Source organism: Zeus faber (assembly GCF_960531495.2).
Source record: "Zeus faber genome assembly, chromosome: 3".
In the NCBI taxonomy this organism is placed as follows: domain Eukaryota; kingdom Metazoa; phylum Chordata; class Actinopteri; order Zeiformes; family Zeidae; genus Zeus; species Zeus faber.
This window is the reverse complement of record NC_137190.1, coordinates 29,963,156-29,988,632: the sequence shown is the minus strand read 5'-3', so window position 1 is coordinate 29,988,632 and position 25,477 is coordinate 29,963,156. Positions and strand designations below refer to the sequence as shown.

Genomic DNA, 25,477 nt, shown 5'->3' with positions numbered 1-25,477 from the left:
ACAATTATCAATATAGGATCTCTCTACAGTAATATTTTCAAGGGAAAGGGTTATAATCCCAGATGAATAGTCTTTAAAGTATAGTCAAATTCTCCCCCTCCCAGTATTTGGAGTCAACCATCTGGATTTGCCAATTAGCACAACCCAGAGGTAAAGCTACCCAGTGCAATCTGCTGGATGACTGCAGGTATTCTGAGCCAGGAATTTGTCCATATACTTGCATAGTTAATGTTTCATGTTTTCATTAATTAAAAAAAAAACCTTCAAGTATGAACTGCAAGGATTGCGATCTCGGCTTATCAACGCCAAGGACCTCTTGAAATTCCAGCTTAAAAAATACAAGAGAAAAAAAGGTCATTTTGCCGGGAATTTTAATTGCATTTCCGGGAGTGACTAGATCCTTGATAGAATTATCCATCAAACCCTTACGAGAGCCATTCATCTTTATTTCATCTGTCCTCCAGACTCCGGGGCCCGTGATTGGATAAATAGGAAGAAGAAGAAAAAGAAGATCACCGCCCTGTTGTCATTACCGAACTCCACCCTGGCGGATCTATTTTTACATCCCGTAATGAGGAAGGAAGTTCTTTAATTCCACCTTGATCTTTGTTGAAAGCGTGCCGGGGTGGGGTTCTGTCTCTTTGGAGAGGAGGAAGGATGACTAATGGCTCTTTAATGTAAAGTTTAAGGATATCTTATTCAATTAAATAAAAGATCAGGCTAATTTCATATTGCGGGCATTACTGCATATAATTACATTGGGTTCTGTTTGGCAATGAGATACTTATCAAATTTGAGGCCTTCTTTCCCCGACCGATATAGTTCTGTCTTGTTAGAAATATAGCTAGGGCATGGATTCTTTTTTTAGCAATATTGTTTCATATTTTTGCAGTTACGTGCATTGTTACCGGGGCTCCTTTGTTTTGTTAGGACCTTGAATGACTGAGGGGTGAATTCACAAAGAATGGATTGCGCCCCCTATCTGCGCCGTCTAACCCCTGGGCCACACCAGAAGCGGCCCGTCGGCGTCACGAAAGCGGCACGGTAATGCTTCAGATACGCTGCCATGTTAATCACTGTCACACCAAGCAGAAGCGTCAGCGTCGTGCAAGCGTCGTGCAAGCGTCGTGAAAGCGGCGTGACTATTTTAGGATTGGGCTTTATTTGTCCAAGCTCAAAGCGTAAACTGGGCCGTAGATTCCCATAGAGGTCCATTCAAAAGATGTATTTAGACAGACACACACACACACACACACACACACACACACACACACACACACACACATACAGTATATACAGTATATATAAATATGTGTGTGTATTTATTTATACTGTTTAACTGTATATATATACACACACACATATACTGTATATATATCGCTGCATATATGTATGACGGTATTTACATGCATGTGACAAATAACCTCTTGAATCTTACATTTTCCCCCCACAACAAATTAAACCTCACCTATGTAAATAAAATATTATCATTCAAGCAGTAAAACAAATATCACGGTACCCAGGAATCAACTTTTTTATTTTACTTCATATTTGGGGAGTAGTTTTATAGATTTTATTGGTCTGGCATACTGTACCTGTCGGCAACACGGAGGAGCCAGACGGTCTCCTTGCTGCTTGGAGTCACTACGACTGGGCTCTGGTCAAACCAACTTGTCAGGCAATAGATTTGTGTAGTCGAGAAATCTGCCCATTTATTTATAAGGTATTATAAATAAATAAATGGACTATTAATATGTTTTATCAAATGTACAATAATATATCCACTGCATGTTTTTCTCCATTTGATAATCAAACCACAAATAACTAATAACAAAAAATTATCTCAAAACACTTTATTACAGAAACAGCTCAATAAATACACATATAGGGATTGTGGAAAACTCCTGCATCCTTCTCTGGTTTATGGGACAAATCCACCGCTGCCGTCCCTGGCTTCTCCCTCGGAACCACGGAGAAGAGCCGCCACGGCCTTCCTCGCGTAGCCTGACAGGGGACGGGACACACAGGGGTTTTTTTTGTTTCTTTGAATTTCTATTTATTAATTTTTTTTTATTTTTTTTTTTGTTGATTTATTTATTTATTTATCAATACTTTATTAATCCCTCTGGGTGAAATTAGGTATCGCCTGCATTTGACCTGTCCCATACCTAGAAGCAGTGGGCAGCCACAGTGCAGCACCCGGGAACCAACTCCAGCTCTTTTTGCCAGTGTTTTATTTGTAGAAATGGGAAACGGGCACGCACATCGAGAGCCTCCATTATGCGTTTATGCCACTGTACACTTGCCTGTTTTACAAATTATCATAATAAAAAACTTACAATAATTGTGGGACAATAGTTATTTTGATTAAATAACTATTGTCCCACATAGTGTATAATGCAAATGTAAAAGTGTAAGGAAATCCTTGGGGAGGCTGCGCCAGTACCCTGCAAAACCCCCCTTAGTGGAGATGCGGATTTGAAAATATGGAAATAGTTTGGCGCGGGGGAGGTTTACAGACCCCAACGGCGTCGCTTTGCACATGTAATGTATGTCTCTGTGTGGGTCTCTACGTCTGTGTTTTGATCGTAAAAAACAACATTAGAAAACACACGTTTATAATAGTGTTTTTCCGCAGGGTAACGAGCCCTTCCTTTTGTCAGTAAATTCAAAGTTTGTGTAACCAATCTGTGAAGAGTAAAGCCAGAACAAAGCGATGCATCGATGAAAGATGCTGCCGTTGTCATGCTGTAGATCTGTGTTTTCTTTATGAATTGTACAGTAATCACATTCAGAGGATCATGTGACAGCATAGAAGCTTATTTTGGACGTTCTCCCTGAATTCCATTCAGCGTTCACAATCACATTAATGATGATCAAAATCACTGTAGCCTATGCTACAAACAACCTGCAACATATTTTTTTTACTTCATTCACTATTATAAAGAACTACATAGAGTAACATAGTTGTGAACTAAATGCCACATATGACAAATAACACATAAGTAATAGAAAGAAAATGTAGGAAATAATAATTTAGATAAGAATAAAAATAATACGGAAATAAGTACACAAGTAAATTTACATTTAGTCATTTAGCAGACACTTTTACCCAAAGCGACTTACAATTGTTCAAACACCGACAGACGCAGCCATCAGGAGCAATTAGGGGTTAAGTGTCTTGCTCAAGGACACTACAGCATGCTAGCAGGAGGAGCCTGGGATCCAACCAGCAACCTTTGGATCACTAGACCACCAGCTCTACCTCCTGAGCTACCATCCCCAAATAAATATAAATAAATAAATAAATAAAACAACAGTCTAGTTAAATATAATGTTCATACAATAAAGCAAAATCAGCCATAAATGTAAGATTAGTAAACTTAGCTCTAGTTTGGGCTGGATCAATACTACCATTTCTCACGTTGATAAATTCCCATTTTATTGCTGTGAATTGTGAAGGCAGAAGACTACCCTGTACTACTGGAAAACCCCCAGCTGTTGCCAACCGGTGGGTATCATTAAGGTCTTGCAGTACTAGCAATAAGTGGCATTAAATACATTGTTGAGGTTTTATTATGAGTAGGTCAACCGCTACTGCAGAATGGTACTGGATTTGGCAGAAGTTGGATATTGCCCAATTTTGTAGTAACAGGTGGTGAACGATGCCCAGGTGAATGATGTCAGCATGACATAAAGAACTTTATTAATCCTGACGGAAAGTCTTGTTCCAGAGAAAAATTACATATGTACACATTACATATGAATAAGAAATTTAAATAGAAAAATAGTAATACATGTAAAGTGTATCATGAGTAAATGCGAAGACAAAGAGTGCCTAATAAGAACAACAATAACAGTAAGATAAATTTGTAAAATAAGGAAGTAAACCAAAATGGAAAATTGAGATTGCACATGATAAATCATGATCAATATTTAAAATTAATCAAATGCCAATGGCATTCGTTGAATCACAGCTAGTTAAACCATGTTTCAAGAGCTGAAAGGAGTGAACAAATTGAAGACAGTGAGGTTTAAGGTTTGAGCCTGGAACGCTTGAATGTGTGGTCTACCTCTCAGACCAATAGTCTATCAGCAGTTACCTGTGATGATAATTGGCTCTCGTAATTTGGTGATCTTCAGTGGTGGCACATACAGGTCGTTTTAAATCAAGGGAAGGTAAGAACGTTATGTTCTCAGGCAAATCAATATTTAATCATCTGAATCGTGAAAAATACAATTCACAATGGTCTTGCAATGAATAAAGACAATTGGCTAGTTAGTGCCTAAGTCCCCATCTTTTGCAGTGGCAGACAACCCAGTATAGTTATATTTACACTACAATCATTTACACAGGTTATTTTAAAAGACAATGACGGTAGGCAAGATGACTGTGTGTGTGTGTGTGTGTGTGTGTGTGTGTGTGTGTGTGTGTGTGTGTGTGTGTGTGTGTGTGTGTGTGTGTGTGTGTGTGTGTGTGTGTGTGTGTGTGTGTGTGTGTGTGTGTGTGTGTGTGTGTGTGTTTGGTTGTTTTTCATTTTGCAAATCATGGACTCATTACTGTAAAGTATTGCAGCTTTTTTGTAAATTCCAAAGGGCTATGGTTTGGATTCTGTTGTGGACCATCTGAGCTGGTCTTTTAAATAATGGAGTGCCATCTAGTGGACATAATACAGCGTGGTAGAAACTTATACGTTGCTTGTTAATTGTTGGTAGCATGGGCTACAGTGATTCTGATCATCATTAATGTGATTGTGAACGCTGAATAGAATTCAGGGAGAACGTCCAAAATAAGCTTCTATGCTGTCACATGATTCTCTGAATGTGATTACTGTACAATTCATACAGAAAACACAGATCTACAGCCTGACAACGGCAGCACCTTTCATCGATGCATCGCTTTACTCTTCACAGATTGGTTACACAAACTTTGAATTTACTGACAGAATGAAGGGCTCGTTACCCTGCGGAAAAACACAAGAAACCTGCATTTGTAACGAATAAAACGTGTTCTTTGCGGCATTTTAGACACACGTTTTTAAAGTAAGTTGCTTTAAAATAGATGCGCATCATGGCAAGGCCTTTTTTTGTCTGCGTAGTACCACCAGCTTTATGCAGATGGTAATAACTTCATTCTATTAGCGTCGGTGTTTTTGAATTGGATGTTTTTTGGTTCATTTGCATAGAAAGGGGCCCATTTTGCACCAAATGTATGAATAATACCTAATTGAAATACGCGTAAATAGCAGCGCCGCACCAAGACGCTATTTGCATGGCAGCACAGTTAGTGGTGCATTTCAATATTTGTGGGTGATTTGTGAATTAGACGCTCGCTTTTCCTGTTATTTGCGCCAGTTTAGCGGCCGCAATAGCCGCGCAAGCCTTTTGTGAATTTGCCCCTTAGCGTCCGATTCACACGTAGGTCGATAAGCAACATGTTGAGGTTAAATAAGAATCTTTCTTATTGTACATTAGAAATTGACTGAAATGTTGGATCAAAGTGCACATATTTCAAACCAATTTTTTTTTTTTTACAAAAAATATAACAATGGTTGGACAAAGAAGCCCCCTGATAACATCAGTGTGTTATGAAAAATCGATGTCCTCTCCGCCACTGAAGAGATCTCTCTACTCCAAATGAGTTTTCAAGGGACTGGTCCCCAATATCGACGTAGCTGAAAGAGGAGTGGTTGAGAGTAATGTGTAGGGCAATAGCAAATACGATACTACAATACTTGTCTACAAACACGTTTTCACAAAAATATATCAATTAAATATATAGATATTAGTCTGAGAAATGACCCTATGTAGGGGTCACCAGCCTAAAAAAATGATCTCCTTGTAGATCTCCTTTCGGGCTTGCACGGCAATATTTGCATGTTAACACGCTGTCCGATACCAGTGTGCGTAAACTTTTACGTTGTATTTTAAGATTTTAGATCTAACAAATGGCAAGACGGTCCAAAAAAATTGACGCGCGTGCGTGTATTCCTTGGCCTCGCCGTTTCAATTTGAAAGGAATGGGAATGCAGATGAAACAACATACGCAGCTTGTGCGTGCGTGCGTGAGGGTTGGTATTCCTATGCTTGTGAGGACTGACCGCTGCCTGCTGCGCTTTGGCGTACGTACGAGGGGAGACGGAGCGTAAAAGCGAGGGAGACAAGAAGAGGGCAAGCGTGGGTAAGGGATGTGGGCTGCTCTGCGCTGGGCAGCTGCTGCCGTGGCGGAAAGGCGAGTCTCTCCGTCAGACACCCAAATGAATCATCGTTTACCGGGGCGTTATCCACAGCCCTCCATCCATCCTCTACGCTTCTCTGTCTCTATTCTCTCTCTCTCTCTCTCTCTCTCACTCTCTCTCTCTCTCCTGCCTACTGTACCTTCCCTTTGTCTTTCTCTGGCTCTGGGTTATATCTCTCTCCGGGGGTGTCTCTCCCCAACTTTCCACGACTAATATAAATGTATTCTCCAAGCGGGTCGGACTTTAGTGGAAACTTCTGTACGCCCAGTCCTGTCCGCCGCGCTCTCGAACCTCTTATTTGCGGCGTTGACATCTGGCGCTCGCGCTTGGCAGCCATATGGTAGAAAATGTGAAAAAAAGAAAGAGAAAAGTTGATGTTTGGTGAGGTCCGGTGAGGTCAAACAGCAGGATAAGATAAGTTGAACAGACCGAAGGAGGGGAAAGATGGATCCAACTGTCAGCGAAGGGACTAAAGATGGAAGGCAAACAGTACGAACATAAATGGAACCGTGTGCGCGTACGTGCCGCTCACTTTGCTGATCGGAGGTGAAAAGTTGACCCGCTCCACAAATAAAAATGAGAAATAAGGGAAACGGTTTGTAAACACACTTGTCCCATAAACCACACACTGTTTGCCATTTTGTTGATGCACCGTATTATTATTATTGTTTTTTTGTAATTTGTACCCTTTTGTTATTTCATTTTTATTTATTCTCTATTTCATTGTCACTGTTCTGCTGTTTTGAGAGCTTAGAGTACGTATCACCTGCAGTTTGGATAGATGATAGATAGATAGATAGATAGATAGATAGATAGATAGATAGATAGATAGATAGATAGATAGATAGATAGATAGATAGATAGATAGATAGATAGATAGATAGATAGATAGATAGATAGATAGATAGATAGATAGATAGATAGATAGATAGATAGATAGATAGATAGATAGATAGATAGATAGATACATAGATACATAGATACATAGATACATAGATACATAGATGGATGGATGGATCCTTGTTACACTAAGGAGCAGCTGCTGAACCTGATAACCCAAACAGAAAGCAAGCATCTCATTCTCAAAGCACCCGCAAACTGTGATTGCTCCACTGAATGCCCTGCCACCCAAAAAGGGTCTCTGTGTGGCGATGCTATTTGCACGTGATTAAATTTGGTATTACTCGTACATTTGGTGAAAAATCGGCCCCTTTCTATGCAAATTGCGAAAAACACCGGCGCTAATAGCCACACGCAGTTAGGGTGAAATTATTACCGACTGCAGGGAGCTGGTGGTAACTGTGCACACACACATATAAGAACATACACACAGAGACACAGAGACTCAGATACACACAGAGACAGAGAGACCTGTTACCCCAGGGGGTTATATATACAGGTACATCTCATAAAATTAGAATATCATGAAAAAGTTCAATATTCTTTGTCACTCATTTCAGAAAGTGAAACCCATATATTATATAGATTCATTACACCGAGTGAAATATGTCAAGCCTTTATTTCTTGAAATTTTGATGATTGTGGCTATAGATAATGAAAACCCCAAATTCAGTGTCTCAGAAAATGAGAATATTGTGGAAAACATTGGAAAGTCATGGTGTCACACCCTCATCCACTAATTCACTCAAAACACCTGCAATGGTTTGCTGAGCCTTGAAATGGTCTCTCAGTCCGCGTCAGTAGGCTCCACAATCATGGGGAAGACTGCTGACTTGACACATGTCATTGACGCCCTCCACAAGGAGGCTAAGCCACAAAAGGTCATTGTTAAAGAAGCTGCTTGTTCACAGAGTGCTGTATCCAAGCATATTCATAGAAAGTTGAGTGGAAGGAAAAAGTGCGGTCGGAAAAGGTGCACCAGCGAAAGGGATAACCGCCGCCTCGAGAGGATCGTCAAGCAAAATCCATTCAAGAATTTGCGGGAAGCTTCACAAGGAGTGGACTGAGGCTGGAGTCAGCGCATCCAGAGCCTCTACCCCCAGACGGATCCTAGGCACGGGCTACAAATGTCGCATTCCTCGCGTCAAGCCAAGCGTCTGACCTGGGCTGTGGAGAAAAAGAACTGGACTGTCGCTCAGTGGTCCAAAGTCCTCTTTTCAGATGAAAGTACATTTTGCATGTCATTTGGAAATCAAGGTCCCAGAGTCTGGAGGAAAAGTGGAGAGGCAGTCCACAGTCAACACAACCATCTAACCAGGAAATTTTAGAGTACTTCATGCTTCCTTCTGCTGACAAGCTGACAAGATGGAGATGCTGATTTCATTTTCCAGCAGGACTTGGCACCTGCCCACACTGCCAAAGGTACCAAAAGCTGGTTCAATGACCATGGTGTTAGTGTGCTTGATTGGCCAGCAAACCCCATAGAGATCCGAACCCCATAGAGAATCTATGCGGTATTGTCAAGAGGAAGATGACTGAAAAGTATGTTCATTTCTATGCACTCAATACTTGGTTGGGCCTCCTTTTGCATGAATTAGTGCAGAGACACCAGACCCAACAATGCAGATGACCTGAAGGCTGCTATCAAAGCAACCTGGGCTTCCATTACACCTGAGCAGTGCCACAGGCTGATCGCTTCCATGCCACGCCGCATTGATGCACTAATTCATGCAAAAGGAGGCCCAACCAAGTATCGAGTGCATAGAAATGAACATACTTTTCAGAAGCCTGACATTTATGTTTAAAATATCCTTTTTTTTATTGATCTTATGTAATATTCTAATTTTCTGAGACACAATTTTGGGTTTTCATTATCTATGGCCACAATCATCAAAATTTCAAGAAATGAGGGCTTGAAATATTTCACTCTGTGTAATGAATCTATATAATATATGGGTTTTACTTTCTGAAATGAGTGACAAAAAATATTGAACTTTTTCATGATATTCTAATTTGATGAGATGTATGTATGTGTGTATGTGTGTGTGTGTGTGTGTGTGTATATACTGTGTGTGTATATAAATATGTGCATCTCTTGGAGCTGCTGAGTTCAGCGTGTCAGAGGGGCAGAGGTGCGAGATTAGGCATGGAAGGCAAAGCCAGATTTTTTTTTCTTCCCTTTATATTCCCAGCTCCGCCAACCGCCATCCCCAGCCTCCCGCCATCACCAGAAAACAGCCAAACAGCCCCCGTTTTCAGTTCCAAGCGTGACGTAAGACCCCAGCCTTCCAAAAAAACAAAAACAAAAAAAAGCAAAAAGTCTGAGCCACACACCATTCGACGCGTTATCGCAGAGCGCAGCGCGTTGAGTCGAGCCAGTACGCTGAGCGAGGCCAGTGGTGTGTCGCGGAGCCACCGGGCGGCCATGTTGTCTTAGTGACGCATCACAGAGCTGGACATTTCCACCCAAATCCTCCCAACTTCAGCCCATCCCATTCCTCCTCCTCCTCCTCCTCCTCCTCCTCCTCCTCCTCCTCCTCCTCCTCACTTGTTGTTCTCGCACGGTGCAACCTTTTTCCCCCCTTTTCGCTTTCGCTTTTCCGTTCCTGTCATGCTTCCCCTGTCCGACCAGCTCTTCCGCACAGAGCTGTGGACAGAGGAGGGATCATGAGGGCGCAGCAGTGGAACCGCGACTTTTGATCAACTGCCTCCGATCATTTTTCTGATCGGAATCCTATTTTGATCAGAACGATTGTTTTTTTGCAAGGGATAATGTGCAGCCCGCCAGCCTAATCGGGTGGGAGGGGCGGGGACTTGTATCACTCTGAAGGGGGGTTATTTTCGGGTGATGACCGGCTGGATGCTGAGACGGAACATTGATTTTTAGCTTGAGCTTAGCTTAGCCAAGCAAAAACATTACTATGCCAACTATTCATCCTACGCATGAATAACCTGTTTACTGTTATTCATGTGTAATTGGACATATCTGCATTCAACTCTTCAAGTCTTTCCATTGTAGTTTCTATGTAGCGACACAAGATGGCGGCACTAGCTAGTGATAGCATTAGCATGTAGTGCTACCACCAACGTGGAACTAGACGGAGTGGATGACAACGGCCGTTAATAACGGATCAGCGGTCGTCATTCAGCAATAACTGACCTATGATTGCCGTTATTGACCAATTAGTATCGAGTATTCCACAAAGACATAAAATACGACAAAACTACCACTCCATTCAAGTCGTTGTGACACAATTATCGTTGCCTTGGACATCTGTAAAACGACTTCCCCGTCCGGGCTCCTCGTTTCATCACGGCCGACAAATAAAGTGCAAATCATTTAAGGCCTCGACGGAACGCCGGCGTGGACGTAGCATCCTTTGAACGAAGCTCCCCCGGTTCAGAGAGGAAGCAAGGGAGACAGACAGAAAGAAAGACAGAAAGAAAGAACGGAGAAGTTGAAATTGAAAATCACAGAGACGAGGGGATTGTGGAGGCGCGCTAAGTCAGGCAAGGCGCTCTTGAAAGATTAAAAGGGTCACATTGATCGAATCTCTCGGCAAACCGTAGACGCTGGCACGGAGGGAGGAAATGGCTGGCGGATCCCCTTTTTAATGGCGCTCTTTCAGACAGATGTGAGCTAATCATCCGCGAGCGTGACTGACTTTGAGTTATCGCCCCGTTTTTATTGTATCAAAATTGACCACATTATCTCTCATCAGTCCCCGTGCATTCATCTGGGGTGAGAGTGGGAGCCTAAAGCGCATAATGGAGGGACCGGGAGAAAAGCCTTCTGGCCCGGCAACACTCAATATTTACCCATTAGCCGGCTTCCCCACGGGGCCCGGACCTTTGCCACACATTAAAGACGTCGATAGTGCTAATATTGTTTTTAGAGGGCCTCCACTTTCTAAGACCTACAGCTTGTGTAACAAGAGCCTCTAGATAAGATCTATTGAGCTCCTGTGAGGAGTGGCAGTGGGTGAGTTTGCGTCCAGGGAGACTGAGGGGTGACCCGAAGAAGAGCCAATGAAATGGTTCGATAGGACCAGCTCCAAACGGAATGTCTCGCACGCTTCTTTTTTTTTTTTTTTTTTGTGAGTAGGTTTGCATCACGTTATCGAATGTCTTGATAGTGGTGTTTCGGTAAGAAAGCGTACGTCGTTCTCAAGCTCCTGGACAAATCTGCGTTTCCTCAATGCCAATTCCTGAAAGCGGCGTGGGAGCTGCCTTTGTGGGGCCCAACGGCAATGACGCCATTCCGCCACAAGAGCGAGCTATCGGTCTTCACCAGAATCAATGGATAAATAAATAAACACGACCCACCCCCGGCTTGTTGGAAGAAGCAACAAAAATGAATGAATGAGTGAACGGACGAATGAATGAATGAATGAATGAAGGCATTTTGTGAAGGTGCACGGTAACATGGGCCACGCATCCGAAAACCTGACGGTGAGGTCTGGAGAGCTACAATTTGCAGTCAACTTCTGGCGGTGCGAGAAGGTCCTCGTGAAGCTGCCTTTGCTGAGGTCATATCCACTGGGAGGTCCGTGTGTGTGTGTGTGTGTGTGTGTGTGTGTGTGTGTGTGTGTGTGTGTGTGTGGACAGGATGAGGAAGAGAGCCTTACTTTCCGAGTTAGATAAATACCTCCACCCGCCTCCGTAGAGCATTTGCCGCGGACAACACAAAGACCAAAATCAGCAATACATAAGCATCAATAATTAAGCAGCCCGCCACACTGGGTGCGGGGAGGGGGGGGGGAGGTGAGGCGGGCTGCTGGCTGCTACTAAAGGTTATCTTTGTGGCTGGATGCTAAATGTCGCTTCTCTCACCGAGGGCCTCACTGGGGGACATCGTCAAACCAAAAATCAGATATTATTATTGGAAATGAAGACATCATACCCTCTCTATTTACACCCATCAGCCACAACATTAAAACCACCACTAATAACCACTGGGGCTCCCCCTCGCACCGCCCAAAACAGCTCTGACCCGCGGAGGCATGGACTCCACAAGACTTCTGAAGGTGTCCTGTGGTATCTGGCACCAAGACGTTAGCAGCAGATCCTTTAAGTCCTGGAAGTTGTGAGGTGGGGCATCGATGGATCGGGCTTGTTGTTCCAGCACATCCCACAGATGCTCCATCGGATCGGACCCTAACCCCACCCATCCACATGACGTAGAAGAAAACGTGATTCTTCAGACCAGGCCACCTTCTTCCACTGCTCCATGGTCCAGTTCTGACGCTCACGTGTCCATTGTAGGAGCAATGTTGTTGACTTCAGCTGTCAGTGTTTTGAATGTTGTGGCTGATCATTGTAGAAATAAATAAATCATTCTCTCTCCAGCACTGGGTTTCACTTATTGCATTTACAACCTATTTTCACGCGCAATCTATCCCAACCTAGTATAGAACTGGAGCGCCTGACACCTGACGCCCTGACCGGCCGGCCTCGCACCGACCAGGCACTATTATTTATGCATGAGGCGTATTGTCAACACTTTCCCAAACAAAACAGCAGTGATGTCATCACTTTGACCACGTCCCCACGTGATGATTGAATGGGATGGCCCCACTAAAAACAAGCTGTCAAATAGGGTCTACACTACATGGGTCAAAAATGTTAAGGAAATGATTTCGATGAATCAGATGCTTCAATGCATCTAGGGGTTAGAGTTCGGGGTTCGGGTGTAATACTCCAGAATGAAGCAGCTACATCTCGACGCCTTTCTGGCTGCTCAAGCATTTCACCACATATTGAATGTTTAGTGCAGTTTTAGTTTAGTTTGTTTTAGCTTTAAGGGTTAGGGGTTGAGGTCAGGGTTAGGAGGTTAGTGTTAGGGTTAGGGTTACGTCAAGTTCAAGTTCAAGTTCATATTGGTACACGCAAGACAAAGGCGTCAATTCCATTCGGAGGTAAATAAATAACTATAACTGTTGTGGTTCCATAATGTCTTTGTGAGGCATTCAAGTTGACACAGAAAACAAAGTCACATTGATTGACAGTACCAGCTGGGGAATAGAAATACTTCTATATTACATTATTATTACGTGATCCCACAATCGACCACTAAGGGAGGAGGTAGAACTGAGATAAGGCAAAAGCAAGGAACAAGTGAAGTAAAGTAGTTGAGGAGGATGTGTAAGGGTCAGGGTCAGTTTGGGATGAGAGGAGGGAAATGATGGGGATGGACAGAGAAAGTGTTGCAGTGAGATGTTGAGGCAAGACACCGAAAAGAACCTGAAAACAGGAGGAAACAGTGAGTCAAACAATTGCAAAGTACAGAAATTAAGTAGAGAATATGGATGTGGAGTCTTGAAGTGTGTGCATGTGTGTGCATTTATGGTTTTAACACTCTTCAATACCCGCCAGCATTAATTGAAGGAGGACAATTATGAGGACATGTTCAGTTTGGGTTAGAGTTGTCTGTGTTTGTTTGTGTCGTGTGTTCGTATATAATGCTGTTTGCACCAGGAACACAGGCTTTCACTAACCACAGGTCCTCATACACCTAGTGCGTTTACTCTGACCTCACTTTGATACCAGTACAAAAATGTGTGTGAGTGTGTGTGCGTGCGTGCATGCGTGCGTGCGTGTGTGTGTGTACGCGCGTGTTTATTTTATTTGTGAGGATCAACCACCAAATTTGCTTTTTTTTTTGATTTTAGTCTCCTAATTGAGTTTTTCTAGATGTATAAACCTATAAATCACCTATACCTGTGTGTGTGTGTGTGTGTGTGTGTGTGTGTGTGTGTGTGTGTGTGTGTGTGTGTGTGTGTGTGTGCGTGCGTGCGTGCGTGCGTGCGTATTTCCACTCGCGGGGCATGGAGAGGAGCAGTGACCTAAAGGGAGACCCCATAATTATCCCCCAGTCTGTGACAGGCCCCGGATAATCAGTCTCACTGGGAATACTGGTGGAGATCTGTGGGGCTAATCCTCAATGAGCTCACACGCTGTTTACTGGAGCGGAATGTGTGTGTGTGTGTGTGTGTGTGTGTGTGTATGTGTGTGCGTGTGTGTGTGTGTGTGTGTGTGTGGCTGTGCGCGTGTGTGTGTTATGGATCCACACTCAACAGTCCATGTAGTGGTGGAGATGGAGAATAGTGTTCAGAATGTTTCTCATTAGAAATTATAATTTTACCATAATTTGTTAAATTTGATCAAACGCAGGGCTGGTGCTTGCATAATAAGGGTTTCACTCTCATTGTGTTCTTTTTGTGATGTCTGTTATTTGTGTTATTCAGCAGTTGTAGCGGGTGTATCTTTATTCATATTGCATTGTTCTCGCAACCTATTCTGATGTGTCAAAACACGTCTTCACTTCATGCTCATTTGTTTATCATTAATATTTCATCATAGGCCTGTTATATGTCCATTTTATTTCATTCATTTTTATTTGGTTCATTTTCAGTTATTTCATTTTTTTTAAGTTACTTTCCCTAGATCCCAATTTGGATTTTGTTCAGACCAAACACAAACTATTTGACTATTTGACAAATAATAGCAGTCTTTTACACACCCCTACTGGAGACAACTCATGACGCTCATACAGCGTGTGCGTGTGTTCATATCTATACCTGTGAGGTTTTTTCTCATTTCCACATAACTCCACAAAGAAAGTTAAAAACTCGTCATTTTCTTCCAATTCTGTGACCCCTGTAGCTGCTTCCGTTTTTTTGTCTAGTTCCTGTATCCTCGTTAATTTTAATAATAAAACTAGTCGTTTGGGAGTGTTTTTTTTTTTCACACTGAGCGCTATGGGGCTCTACATGATCTTGATGTGTTTCTTCCATAATATAGTTTCAAACTAATCGTCTCAATCATCTAAATTTATCTAAAACTAATGTGTGTGTGTGTGTGTGTGTGTGTGCGTGTGCGTGTGTGTCATAGCTAATGTGTCATTCTGCATTCCCTTTATAGTGGATTATATGTTTTTCATATTCACAGAGAGAGTTACCCTCATTATATGTTGTTGTTATTATAATTGTATTTTAAGTTTTTTCCCCTCCCTCCTAGTGGGGCGCGGCGGAATTGCAAGGGGTGCGAGAAAATGAAAGACGAAATGAAATGAAAAATAATTGTGAAATATGCTTCTTCAAAGTGCGTAGATCTAATAGGATAATAGTTTTAAAAGTTAGATTTTAGTATTTTTTTAATTAGATTTATTTTAGTTTCGTTATTTCTTGTCATTATTATTATGTTATTCATTTGTTCATTCAGTTGCAGCTTTCTGCCCCCGTCGACCTGCTTGAAAAGGCAAGAAAAGCCACAAATGAATTGTGTGTCAAAGTGTAAGTTTGGCATAATTATAGTTTGCATACGACACAACATTTTTTATTTCTAAAAATAAGTTTGAACACCACTTACGAAAACAACACCAAGTCTATTCGATTTTTTAAATGATATCATATATTTGTATTTTTATAATAGTAATTGATTTTAATATTTTTTCATTTTCTTTATTTATTTATTATAATTCTTATTTGATTATCTTTCTGAGATCAAATAAACAGCGTTTTTTTTCCTTTGGGTGTTTTTATTCTTCATATATTCACATTCATACCGTATCGGAACCATCATAACATCCCAGTCCGTATGATGGTTTTCAGCAGGTTTTCGGTGTTAAATCGCGATCACTGCGCAGCCGGAAACAAAACAATTACGGTTGCTTTATGAGCGCAAAGGCACAGCGACAGCATCGCCACCTTTAGACTGGGACGCGACGCAGGCGAAAGGTTAACATACACACTTACTCTTTGAAGCGCCGTGCACACACACACACACACACACACACACACACACACGCACGCACACACACACACACACAGGCGATCAGAAACGCGAACTGCGAGCTCGCACACAATCACGGTAGTCCGATTTGCAGCTCATAAATCTTTCAAAGTTTCCTGGCGGAAAGGGGGCTTCAAAAAGAAAGTCAGATTCGGCTCCATCCACGAATAGACACACACGGATTACACGCACACACACACATACACACACACATAAACACACACACATCTCTGATATTCCCTCAACCAAAGCTTTTATTTCACACTCCACAGTACTCTGGGCCAGAGAAGTTCACGGTGAGATAACAATGCCAATGCAAAGTAGGGAACAAAATTGAAGATACCATGTGGATACTTGTGTTATTCTCACGTGCCAGGAGAGTGCGAAATCCCACAGGAAGCCCCGGGAATCAATTAGGGCCCCTCTCCCGAGGCCCCGGTGGGCCTTCTACCTCGCAGGGGTCGCTCCCGGACCGCCGGGACCAGTCGCCATTTGATTGAATCTCCGCATTATCAACACCTAGTTGTATCAGGGTGTGCAGTCGGAAACCCGGGAGCCGCCAATTCACAGGGGTGTAGGTAACGGTAACGAAGGAGAGCGAGCGAGCGCGAGAGAGAGAGAGAGAGAGAGAGAGAGAGAGAGAGAGAGAGAGAGAGAGAGAACGAGGGAGGGGCGGGGAGCTTTAACGCACCCGTCGGACCCCCGGACGACGGGAGGCTGAGATGGGGGGAGGGCCGGGAGAGTTTGATGGACAGCTGACATGAGTGGCTCCGGAGTTGCCAGTCAGTCCAAAAACAGACAACTCCGGAGCGCTGAAAGTGTCTCTCGATCAAGCGAGGACCTCTCGTCCGATATGGGTTTGTTTTTTCCTGGTTTGTTTTTTTTTCTCTCTCGCTCCCTCTCTCTCTCTCTCTCTCTCTCCCTCCCTCTCTCTCTACCATCTCTATCATGAAAACCATGAAAGTTGAAGAGAGAAACAAGTTTGCCTTGGAAAAAGTATCCTTCCGCAAAGTTTTGATGTGAAAGGGAAGAAGTAGAGGGACGCATATCAAATGTCCTGTTGCGTAGTACCTCTCGACGTCTGGTCTGAGGCCTTCGAGAGGGTCCAAGGAGGTCCTCAGCTCAAACGATTAATAGTTCAACTTCATCATGAGAGACTGGACAATGTTGACAATTTTGGTCATAGTTCCAGTTCCAGTTTCAGTTCACGGGGCAGCAGCAGCTCTGGAGCTGGACTGGTCGACTGGCAGGTTGATGGTTCCGTCCTTGGCTCCGGCTGGCTAATTAGCCGACGTGTCCTTGAGCAAAGCACCTATCCCCCGAAGAAGCTCACGAAGAGCTGGTTGTCTCCTTGCATGGCGGACGCTGCTGTCGGTGGCTGAATGTGAGGTGGTGAGTAATGTGAGTACTTTGTGTGGCGTCAGTGGCTAGAAATGCGCCATATGAATGTAGTCCATTTACCATTCCACTGTTATCTTCCAAACTATAGTATATACTGGTATGGAGGTTTGGTTTAAATCATATCTAACATACAAATCTTCTCAGATTGGGGTCCCAGAGACAAAATCTTGTCAGACAGAGGGGCCTTGATAAGAAAAAGGTCGAAAAAGGTACATCAATGTTTGTCAAATGGGGATAGTCGTACCCCTAGGGATACTTTGGACTACTGCAGGGGTACTCTGAAAGTACAAAAGAAGTGTTAAAAAATATTGGTTTTATATAATGTTTAAAAAAACACATATGACGCACATACAGTACATAATTTATGTAAAAAAAAATGTTTTTCCTCCCAATGCAAGTGAAGGGGGTACTCAGCTCAAAAGAGATCTTAGAGCGGGTACACTACGATAAAAGTTCTAGAACCACTGTACCACACAAATCTCCCTGTGATACTTTTCCTTGTAGTCAGCTATGTTAATGGGATGTCAGGAATGCATTCCGACCCCCGCCCCCCGTTTTAAATTGAATTTAGATATTAGTCCGTCGGGGTGGATGAGTTCTGAGGTCAAGTTCGAGACGATAAATCATCTCTGTCTCATGAAGCTATTAGATGGTATGAAGATAACCGCATCTTTAGCATTTTTAGTGTCACTTCGGCCCCTGTTTGGCATCTATGACATCAGAGAGAAAGCCAGACTCCCCCGAGTCATAAAATGTAGACGGGTGGTGGAAAAAAAAGAAAAGAAAATAAAATGCATCATTGCTGTATTAATCAAGCGTGCCACAGTCCTTGATCAATACCTTTTACCTTTTGTTTAACGATAACCATTCATCAAGTTGACCCACTGTCTCTGAAAGTCTCTTAAGATGCCGGGAACAAAACGATGTCATTTTCAAATAGGACTGTTGTGTTTAACATTAAAGTTTTGCGCGTATCCATCAATAAAATATGTTTTAATGTATTACCGATTAATGCTGTCAGCCCCTTCTGAGCATTAAATACATTTCCTTAGATTCAATGAAAATAGACTTCATTTAGTTTCATTGTTAGGAGCTCAAATAAAACTTTAGTTGTCATATGCATAGTAACTAGTGATAACGGGGCTTTGATTTGACCAAATGTATGTACACCGCTCAGCCACAACATAAAAACCACCTCCTCATATTGCAAAGGTCCTCCTTATGCCGCCATAAGGAGGCATCAACGGCTCTGACCCAACGAAACAATGTTTAGGTCGGTGGTAGGTGTCAAAGTGTCATGCGTCCTCCATGCCGGGACCCAAGGTTTCCCAGCATCACACTGCCTCCGCCGGCTTGCCTTCTTCCCCATAGTGCACCCTTCCCAGGTAAACAATGCACTAACTGTAAATTAAAAATATGTAAAATTCAGAGGCCATTCCTCACAAATATACTAAAACAAACAAACAAATTTTTCAGGAATTTGTGCTACAGTAGATCTTCTGTGGGATCCGACCGGGCAGGCTAGACTTCCCAAACGCATTAATGAGCCCATGGGCGCCCATGACCCTGTCGCCGGTTCACTGGTTGTCCTTCCTTGGACCACTCTTGGTAGGTACTAACCACTGCATACCGGGAACACCCCACAAGACCCGTTTTGGAGATGCTCTGACCCAGTCGTCTAGCCATCACAATTTGGTCCTTGTCAAAGTCACTCAGATCCTTACGCTTACCCATTTCTCCTGCTTGCAACACATCAACTTCAAGAACTGACTGTTCACTTGCTGCCTAATATATCCCACCCCTTGACCGGTGGCATTGGAATGAGATGAGCAATGTTATTCACTTCACCTGTCAATGGGTTTAATGTTAAGTCTGATCAGTGTATACTGTATTTAATTTGACCACATATATATTAGGGCTTTCAAACGATTAAAATAATTAATCACCATTAATCACATGCTATTGGTATCAAGGCATCAAGCTATGGACATACTTAAGTTTGACATTACTAAACAGGAATAAAGAAGTAGATGCTTAGTCCCAGGGAAATCGGGAGAGTTGTCAACAGGTTGGAGCTGCTTACTCCGTCAAAAACATAAACATGGCGTCAAAAACATAAACAGTGTTAAAAATGTATTGCATTAATCCATTATTACTGCATTAACTGTGACAGCCCTAATATAAGCATGTACACATACCTTATATATACATGCCTTGATGTGAAGATTGTAATCAACCATGAATGTATATTTATACTGTGTATGTCTACAAAAATAAATATACCTTCATGCCTGCTGGGCCAACACTTGTTGGCCTCTGCGAAAAGCCCATCCATTGAGCATTCATTTAGAATGCTTCTAACCTGATCATTTGTTCCAAAGTTCCTTTTACCCGCTCCTAATTGACAGACGTGTTCTTTGCCATGAATAAAACACCATCTATCAGAGGTCCAGGACAGCAGGTGACCTGAGACAATCATTTCTCCTGTAGCCCGAGGCCTACGCCCGACTTGTGCTGTGCTTTAGAAGCCGTAATGGAGTACAGCCATATACAGTGTAGCCAGGCGTCGAAGCAATAAACATTTGTTAATAATGTACATGGACTGATACAGGCGGTTCAATTACCCTCGTCTCTATTTTCCCGTTAAAGTATGACACAAAATCAGCCCGCAACAAAAAAAAACAAACAATGTAATTATTGGAATAAATAATAAACCACGGGGAGCATGACAGGGCAATACACAGGTGTAGCAAGGACAACCCTGTTTGGGTCCCTGAATTAATGAAACGACACTATCACAGCAGACATATTGTCGGACCATCTCCTCTTCCTCCCTCTCCCCGAGAATCCCAGTGGGGGTCTGAACCTAGGCCATGGAATCCCACATGAAGAGTGAGAAACACTCAACTACCATGTCAATCCGCCAACAGATGCCGGGTATTACCCAGTTCTGTTCTGAGGGACTAGGAGACATATTCCGCACAATGTTTCCGGACTCCGACATTGCCCACACGTTTGCATGCTGTCCCGACAAGACAGCCTACGTCAGCAAGTTTGGATGAGCCCCCTACATCTCAGATCGGCTGGTTGCGGAGCCACAATCAAACCACGAAAACCGAACAACTGGACGCGCAAGTCCACTATTGGTGCAGAGATCACATCCAGATATTTGGGATCGCAAATATGGACATGGAACAGCCCAGCATGTACTGCATCATTTCAAAGTAAGTAGCCAGCATGAATTGATTATGTTAAACTAGGCAATTCGACTACATGGAAGCCATAGGCCAAGCTGGTTATAACTGGTTTATTCAGTGCTAAATTGAATATTAGCACTGAAGCCTGCTCCCCCCTTGCTCATAAACACCCTATCATATCCCTTGATAATGGAACGTGCTACGAGTGACACGCAACCAGCCAATCGTTGTTGTGTGCTGTCAGGTGCGTTCATTCATTTGCACATGTCACACAGCAACAGAAACAGCATGGAGTGAAGAAATGAATGTATTATTATTATTATTATTACTTGGTTTAATTCTCAGGAGGGTGTGAATGATGTGGACAGGCGTAAGCCGCCGTGCGTCTCCACGGGTGGGCCAAACGTCAATTGGAAGATCCTGGAGCTACTGCAGCAAGAGCAGGCAGAGCAGTTCAGGAGGGACTACTGATTGTGGTGGGAAGCTGTGGCCTTCACTCCTTACATACTGCTTGCAAAGCTGGCTTCACCATGTGGCAACGGGAGGAGGTTTTGAGGACCGCACTGTACACGCGCTCGTCCCTGCTCTCAGTTTTTCCCAAACATGTTAGGATTTGATGCTTCACTAAAAGACAAAATGCTCGATTAATGCAGTAGAATGGCCATTCAGATTTATGGTTCTGAGCCAGTTGTGCCTTTTGACTGATGATTCATGATTTTTATGTTATTGTTTTACATGTGCTCCACACTAGAAAATGTTACATGTTTGAAGTAGATGATCATACTTTTTCACTGGACCAAAAAAGCAATGTTTTGTGTGGCAATAAACATTTGAGCAAAATTATCCCTAACCCTAAGTAATTTATGTTTTTTTCTTCAATTTTGGTTATTGTAAAGTTAGTCTTAAATTTCATTCTGAGTGGCATCAAAAATGTCTTAAAAGGTTTTAAATCCAACTTGACTTAAGTTGTGGGAACCCTGTGTTAACTCTTGTCTCTCTGTCATTCCAGATTTGATGCCTCCTCCATGGAGGAGGCATCAAATAGAACCCTCACCAGGCAGGGGTGTGGACCTTCATCCCAGGATAACGAAATGAAGGCGATGTGAAGAGGACCAAATTACTATTTTTTTTGTAATTTTAGCCAATACCTGGTCAATAGAGACTGCCCCAACCCCCACTCCCTTCCTTTTCATCGCGCACATTCTTCCCTTTTAACTCAGTCTCATGCTGAGGCCTTTATCTCCAGGATACGGTCGTAAATTATGGACCCAGCCTTGAAGAAACCCCACCATGGAACGTCTTTGTGCTTAAGAAGTCTGAATTCATATGAATCCATGTCAAATGAGTCAGTAATTTAAGCGGAAATTATTTTTGCAGATGTTTCTATGAAAATGATCTAACTTTCATTGCTGTACGATGCAAAACTATGAAGTCACAAGACCCCATTTAAATGCATACATTTTTCATGTGCTCATACTGCTACCTAGTGACCAATGGATAGACATTTCTGTATCCACTTAGATTGCAATTTGAATTTGTGACTACGGATGATAATTTTGTGCCATTCATTAGTCGTGTTAGAAATCATATTTTAATAGTTATTATTTCCAATCGTCTTAACAGTTAGTCACAAGGATGAAGGATGACTGATATCTGAATCATGTGTTTTTTTATGTTTATATGTAAAACAATATCACAAGAATTTATGTTTAAACCACTACATGGTTGAGCATAGTGATGTATGAAGATGTGAGGATGAATATGTGACTTTTGCGTGTAAAGTTCATTTGCATTCACTAGTGAAGGAAATATTAGCAGCCAGCCTAAAGGAGACGCCAAAACGCCGCCTCCTCTGGCTAGTGCTCAGCTCTGCCTCCTCTGGCCAGTGTTCAAAAGTGCACAGTGACCATTCTTGCCTCAGGCTGGTCCTCACTTGAGCTCAAGAGAACTTTGTTAATATTTCAACTTTTTGACGTCTCTTCTTAAAGCTTTTGTTTTCGCTAAAAGTGCCCAATTTTCGTTTTGACCGAGCAAGTCGGCTTCAGTGACCCAAACTGAAGAATTGTGTTTTCTTATTTTCGTTTTGTTATCGGTATCACTAAACCTTGCAGTTTTTGTAACGTCATGTTATTCCCCTTATTCGGAAGTTTTCTACCGACCCACCAGACTCAAGCCTAGTGATTGACGTGAGTGTAGCCAGATTCATTTGTTTGACATTTAGCCACGACCTCCGAAAAACCCAGGAGACAACGCTGACATCGTCGGAGAACCCGATCCACGGCTCCCCGGATGATCTGGCCCCCTGCAGTGAAGCCGCCACAGCTTGTAGCAGGCCGCGGTCAGGACCCATCTGCTCGGCTACCCACCCCGGTTCACCTGGGAGACACCCGACGGCTGGACTCCCACACGGCGTTGCCGAAATTCCAGGCGGACAAACCGGCGGCCCAGTGACAGTGGACACAACACGGTCCACAAACTTTGCTGAAACTCTCCACCTCTGGCTCTGCAACGCGTAAGGCAAAGGCTTCACTCTGCTTCATGATACGAGTTGATGTCAAATTAAATGAATTCTTAGAGAGAAGTTAACTGCTCTTGCGTGTCATTATTACTATTTTTGATGAAAGAGTCATGTAGCTTTCTACCTCATTAGTGTCCATGAGTCAAAGTCACCATTTAAGATTCTGTATTCGCCTGCTTATTTGCTTTATCATATATTTTACTATTATTTTCTTTATCATATGTTTTACTATCATTTCATTTCTCATATATGATGCTATTATTTGATTTATTCAATTATTTAGCATGATAAAATGAATCCCATTTAACAGAAAGAAGTATGTTTGAGCGTGTTTTTTAAAAATTGAAGACAGAGGTAAATGTATCGTAAAGAACTCCAATCAGTTATTGTTAATGTGGTTTATTTTGGTTTCTTCCAAGGTTGGAGGTGGTGCCCCGTTTTTTATAGTCCTATAAGTCATTTGTTATGATAATTGAATATCTTTATAAACCACGTAACGCTATATTTCAGTGCCCTTTTTAACGAGTGCAATTTTTAACCTCTAAATTTGTTTTAACGCTAAACAGGGTACACAACTACTATTGGTAGTACTAGTGGGTGAGGTGGGTACACTATTAAAACATGGATTTCATTTCTCGGAGAAAGGTACAGTATATCTGTATTTTATATATATAAACATGATACATATATAGTGTATTTATAGATACAGTATGTGTATATGCATATATATTGTAAGTAGATACTGTATACAGTTTAAATGACTATATACTGTTTGTATCTATGCATATATACAGTGTATATGTGTATATATAAACAGTGTATATGCATATGTATATATACAGTATATATAGTATACATACAGTATACAGTGTATTTATATATATGTACAGTTTGTATATATATATATATATATATGCAGTTTGTGTATACTATATATATATATATATATATATATATATATATATATATATATATATATATATATATATATATATATATACTGTGTGTATAAAAGTAAGATTTGACTAAATTCCAACAATACCTGTTTCCACCCTCTACTACCGGTGGAACACAGGGACTTGCAGTGAGGAATAATACTGCATGTTGCATCACACTTTAGGGGAAGGGTAGAAAAAGTAAACTTTTCTGGTTGTCTGTTGAAGGGTGTTTGTTGTATGTGTGACCAACAGAAATTTCAACTTCAATATTGCTCGACAAAGCTAGTTCAAAGCAGTGAAAATCTGCCAAAACTATATTTTGGCTTTGAGGGAAAACAGATCTGTCTTGTTTGTTTGGCTTGTCGGGAGTCATTCTTTTTATCATCAGTTTCCGAATTGGTTTCAACCGACCCTGACCCTAAATAAATGTAAAGTAACAGAGATTTAGATAGTACCCGATCCTTCGAGGAGCGTTTTCAAAGTGAGTTTGAACTATTAGGCGTCTCTGGGGTACAAAGCTACGTCCATCAATTCTGATGAAACATATAAGGATTTTTTTCCATCACATTCCTGTTTACATTTATTCATGTTCTGAATTATTGATTCAGCTACACACACACACACACACACACACACACACACACACACACACACACACACACACACACACACACACACACACACACACACACACACACACACACACACACTTACAGACACATACACTGTCAAACAGACAAGCACACACATATATGTAAACAATTGAAAACATACACACATAAACACAATTGCACATGTATGTACGTACACACTCAAAACAAACTCACATAATCACAATTGCACATGTACACACACACACACACACATACACATGCACACATACAGTATATAAATACTATTGCAGGCGTACACACTCACACAGACACAGCACACACACATAGACGTAAACACATAATCAAACACAAACACATACATATACTCACACACATTCATGTATACCTGTCAAATAGGGGACTTTCATCCCGTACCTACAAAATGGGGACCACGGGTTCTGACAATTTTTGTATGTACGCTCGCACACCTGCAAACACAAACATATGCACACACACACACACACACACACACACACACACACACACACACACACACACACACACACACACACACTCTCTCATACACACACATTTACATATACCTGTCAAAGAGGGGACTTCCAACCTATACCTACAAAATGGGGACCATGGGTTCTGAAGATGTTTTGTACATACAGACGCACACACTCACACGTACACCCACGAACACACACACACGTGCACTCACTCACAGACACACACACACACAATCACACACACATACACACACACACACACACACTTATGTAGAGCTGTCAAAGAGGGGACTTCCACTCTATACGTACACATGCACACCCTCTCACCCGCCAAGCCGTACATACACACACATGCCCGCACACACACACACACACACACACAC

The 25,477-nt window shown here is 42.2% G+C and overlaps 1 long non-coding RNA gene across 1 annotated transcript in view; it reads left to right on the top strand.

Moving 5' to 3' along the window:
* The window catches only part of LOC307227736, a 66,943-nt gene that overhangs the window by 2,180 nt on the left and 39,286 nt on the right, over positions 1 to 25,477 (top strand). The window contains exon 2 of the long non-coding RNA XR_013844066.1: positions 931 to 1,044. This is a non-coding gene — a long non-coding RNA (uncharacterized lncRNA). The remainder of the gene's footprint in view (positions 1 to 930; positions 1,045 to 25,477) is intronic.